Genomic DNA, 5,401 nt, shown 5'->3' on the forward strand with positions numbered 1-5,401 from the left:
TTACTAACTCATTTATGTCCTAGCTCGTGTAGATATGCACTGCAAGGCAGGGGTTCTCAAACCTTTTTTATTTTTAATTTCCTTTTTGTAAATTTTGCTGTATGCATTGTTTTTTCTGACACAATATTCCTCATGGGCGTGTCTTAGTTCCAAAAATTAAGCGACGCGCCCCCGTGAATAGATAAATGAAATAATATTGAACCCTATTCAGCAGATCCCAACTCTAAACAATATCCTTTTCTTACTCTATCTATATGAAAATTTCTAATGTCTGACTATTTCCTTTCAGTGTACTAAGAACTCGCTGATCTGCACTACCAGCTTATGTTCAACGTCACTGAACAACAAAGTAATCCGACAAACAGATCGGACCCGGTCATGTTAGGTAAGTTTACATACTTACTGCATACCACATACTACATACTATTTCTGAACCTCAGTAAAATATGGTTTTATAATAGTAATGGTGCTTATTATCTATGCCTACTTAACAGGAATATTACAAGTTTCAATCAATTTTCCTGAAATTATTTGAGCAATTGTGACAATGATCAAGCAGTGGTGGAGTTAGGGTATGGCGAGGTACGACCTCCCAGATGCTGGTAATGCTAATATTTCGTAGGATATGTTTGACATGGTTGTAATGAAGTACAGTATGTTGGCATACTCCTGACTTGTGAAATATTGTATAAAAGCTGTGTACACAATCTACCGAACATAATAATTGTATGGTTTTACACTTACTATTTTAGACTAGCCTACAGCTTATCATGTGAGATAACGAACTCATGTCATATGAAGCTATTGAAAATCTTGTTTATACATACATACTTATTTGTATTACTACAGTAAAAATATATACGTATAGAAAGTTGAAATTCGTACAGTGGATTTAATTTATTGAAATAATTGGCAGACATAGGCTACGGTGACCTCTCACCATCAAGAGGGACGTATGCTTGTTTACTACGGATGTAATATGAAAATATATGATGACTTATAAGCTAATGAACTTAAATTAGTCCTAATATTATTAATACCTATATCTCAACAGACAGAAACCTGTTCTTCTCATGGCTGCACTACAGTGACAATATTTGGTACAAACCGTACAAACAATATGCCAAATTATTGTATGATGTATGAAATCCTGTCAGCCAAATTTTAGATTATAGAGTTACAACTGAAATGCAAACAAACCATCCATCGAAGGATGTACTGTCATAGTATAACATGCGTGTAGCTATTCAGTATTCATAGAAAAATGGCGGGACGCCCCATATAATATTGTACTTCAGCGCGACAATGAATAATCGCGCCCCCATAGCCATTAGACTAGAGCCTATCTTCTTGTATTACTAGGTCTTAAATCTAGGGCTTAGGTATCCTAGATTATTTTAGGAAAATAACCTTACATCTAGACTGTAGTTATCCTGCCTATGAATGAAATTCTGTATAACAAGCCTGCTAGGAATATGTATATCATCAGAGTGTTCATAGACTATATAAGACAGCATCGAAGCTATCCGATCTCCGGTGTGAAGCGCAAACGTGATGTGAGATTTCAAAATAGCCCTGAAGATGGCAGAGCCTGTTATGAAAATGTACTAGACATATAGAGAACTATTTGTTTTAACATGAAATTCTATTGCTATTGTACATAGTTCACACACTTATGTTTCCAATTCCGGTCACTAGGTGACAAACTCTTTTAAAGTACTACAGCTCCGCGCTTCCTATTATTTTAGATACATGAGTATTTTCTATATAAGTACCTAGTATTTCCAGTACTAGCCCTGCCCATCCCACAGCTATAAAAACGTACATTAAGACACAGAGTAAATAATAGTACTACGCACAGGCGCAAGGGAACGTCAAGATGTGCCAATGCCAACAATTGCTACGTAGCAATGCAACCCGAATCGCCTATTGGGGACGATGTTTAACCACTACGACTATGAACTAATTTCCTAGAAATATTTTTTTTGTCTTAGTTTACTACGCTACTTTACTTTTATTACTATGTTTTTTTTTTAGATACCAGTGGAAGGAGATGAACATACAATTGACTCCGCATCGATGCATGACTTCGCCCGGAACGCGGCAAGAACCAACAATGGAAGAAAAACTACAGACGTGTTTATTAACAATAAAGTTATTTTTGTTTTTATGAAATAGCGATTGAATAAAAATATTAGGTATATGAGTTTTATTTAGAGATGAAATAAGTCAGGAAATACAGCACACCCACTCGTTTTCACAACAACAAATGTAGCCTGGTAAGGCTAATAAAATAAGGTTATTAAAATTCTGGTTGCTCGGCACCAAAAGTAACCTTGCAACGGCTACTTCCTATTATTTATTTGTAAACCTTGGTATCCAAGATGTGTTCTATAGAGCACATCTTAGATCCCTTGGTCACGGAACCAAATGTAACTAAACCTCCGCTCACCTTACTTATTTACTTACTTACTTGACTAATCAACAGTATAGTTAACCCCCCTTTAAATATACCCCTTAAATTTGGCCTTGTGATCGTCTAGCGTGAATAAGTAGAACCCTTCGATGTGAACCGCGATAACCTAGATCCTTTAATGAGTATCAGCTGTATTTTTGACTAATTCTTAAAATTTTATTTATTTATATTTTAAAGAAGAATAAAGGTTATTGTAGCATAATAATATAGTGTTATAGAAGAGTATTTTATTAGATTTAGGCCTAGAAAGTTATAAGTGAGAAAATTAATGACGTGATGAAGGAATTTTAGAATAAAAGTTAGTGAGTGAAACATACATGCAATAAATATTAAAAAATATTTTGGTAATCATCGGCTACGCCTTATTAGTGGATTCGAGTTGCAGGACTGCCTTGCGTTGCCGTCTGAATCCCCTAACCTGATCAAACCACTTTATCAGGCATCCTAAGCAAGTAAGCCTGAAGGGCTATCTATCTACGAACTAACCCCCTTTTTGTTTTGTTTTGTTTCTTTTCCCTAGCTAATCCCCCCTTTTCCCCAATACTGCTAATAGACCATAACTTCTCGATCCTTCTAATGTATCATCAAGGCTCCGAGTAGTTGCTACCACTGAGAACGAAGTAAATAAGTCTAGTAACTCCTTGAAGCTTTTGACTTGTCATCAGTGGACGGCGCTCGCATGCCACTGGGCCCTATAACAAATCTATGCTTTTTATTCCAAAGTATAGTTTGTTTCCCTAACCAACTTGATAGAATTTACCTTTAAAACCAGTTAGCAACACTAAGTGTCCCGCAGCCACACCGAAAGATCAGAAATTGCTACCACAATTATTAATTTCACTCAGATAAATTAAGTAATAAGAGATTTTATAAATTACCAGTTCTACCACATATTTTAAGATAGTAAACACCACATTTAAAGTCCATTTAACCATATAAATAGTAGTAGTTAAATTATTTCTCCACAAATACACGTTGACCAATTATATTCCAAGACCAATCATAATAGAACTCTACTTTTATAGAAATAGTGTGTGACTCTACCCTATTCCTATCATTTTCCCTATTCTAGCATATCTGAAACACAGACCCTCACTTACCATAGATCTTGTGTTCAGAATATGTACAAGTGTATCCCTACTAGAACTGTACAGTTCAGCCAGCGAAGCTGAGATAGGCAACCTATAGGCTTATGTTCTGATCCCCCCCTCTGCTCTTGCCCGCGGGCTAGGGTAGCAGAGAGTAGATCGCCCTATCCGTGTATATATCCAGTATTCCAGGACACACCAGTACCAGCCACATGGGAGACCCAGCCGTGATCAACTTTACTTAGATGTGGATCGATCACAACCGAAATCCCCAACAACCAACGCCAGCATGGACTAGAGCACCGAGTAAATAAATATATATATATATATAGGACCCCAGCCTCAAATACTGCCGACTTCAGTGAGCAAGGATTACTCCTAATGTCTTTCGTCAATCGTGAAAGTCCTCACTTCCATCTAACAGTTGGACTCTTTGAGACCGGTGAGAAAATACGCTTTTGTAAGTATAGAAAAGCGTCCAAGCCCTCCACTTGGAACAAAAAGACCCCTAAACGCCTCTTATTTGACACCGTAAGGAAGAAGCGCCTAGCCGGACAACAGTCTGTCACAAACAATGATCTGGCTTATAACTTTCACAAAATAACCCCATAGAAAATTACTAAATTCAATTTTACTGACCAACTAAACAAACGAGTGAAGTTTCCTTTACGTGCTATAATCTAAGCTTAGTTTTGCAAGAATTACTCCCTACAAAACCAAACACAGACTTATCTCCAAGCACCAGCCATACATCGACCCAGTCTTTGTATTGCTTGACGGCACTCATGAAACAAAGCACAGAAAACTTCACTATACACATCAATTTAAATGTAACACTACACTATAAATAGAACACTAAAATAACCCCACAACTGACAGTAAAGCAATTCCACTACAGGTCTAAGTTCAACTGTACGACGATATTGTCCCCGCACAATCAAACAGAGACACAATTTCAAAGTTTACAATCACTTAGAATAATTTCCAAGTAAAAACAAACAGAGAAATAATAGCAGAACAACTTCACTCACCAGTATAACACACGAAAGCCAGAGACACTGTTAGTCTTGTAGATATTTTAAGAATGACGCGCGTCGGCTCGCTCCGACCCTTTTATAGATTCTATCTCCGACTTCCGACTTCCGACATCCGACTTCCGACTTCTGACATTCGACTTCCGACTTCTGACATTCGACTTCCGACTTCTGACATCGGACTTCCGACATTCGACTTCCGACTTCCGACATTCGACATCCGACTTCCGACATTCGACATTCGACTTCCGACATTCGACATTCGACTTCCGACATGATGGCTACTCAAACGTTTGCTTTGTTTACTAAGTCTTATGCCCTATGCATTAGAGTTCACGATTAACACACGGATGTTTGCTTATCAACACGTGCCGAGTACACGTGTTTTAGAGAGAGACAGAGCTATTGATATTGATACCTATGTAGTCCAATAGTGGAGCGATTCGCAAATATTTTTACGTAAATATTATTTTGTGGAACATTCTTATTTATTTTGTAAGTAATTTCGCAATGAAATATTTTATCTGTTACTTAATGTTACATTGAATGATATACTCAGGAAGCATAATAACCAATATTAGTCATTATTATTTCTTTGACTTGTAAATGAAATCCATACATAATATCGGAACGTTACGCAGCTGACAACTGTCAGTGTCAGTATTCCGTCCATGTGAATGTAGTTTGTTGATAAATATGTTTTTCCAACCTGTTTTGCACCAAATAATAGTGAATTTTATGAGTGAAGACGTGACTAAACATGTGATAAACCATCAAAGATATTATTTGTTAAAATATTCAAT

At 36.8% G+C, this 5,401-nt stretch overlaps 1 long non-coding RNA gene across 1 annotated transcript; it reads left to right on the forward strand.

The window, feature by feature from the left end:
• The first annotated feature begins 344 nt into the window (after window positions 1-344).
• Window positions 345-2,206, forward strand: LOC125240630. The gene is made up of 2 exons (XR_007178647.1): window positions 345-385; window positions 2,038-2,206. It is a non-coding gene; the product is annotated as an uncharacterized LOC125240630 (long non-coding RNA).
• Window positions 2,207-5,401: the final 3,195 nt, after the last annotated feature.

Source organism: Leguminivora glycinivorella, chromosome Z, assembly GCF_023078275.1.
Source record: "Leguminivora glycinivorella isolate SPB_JAAS2020 chromosome Z, LegGlyc_1.1, whole genome shotgun sequence".
Lineage (NCBI taxonomy): Eukaryota > Metazoa > Arthropoda > Insecta > Lepidoptera > Tortricidae > Leguminivora > Leguminivora glycinivorella.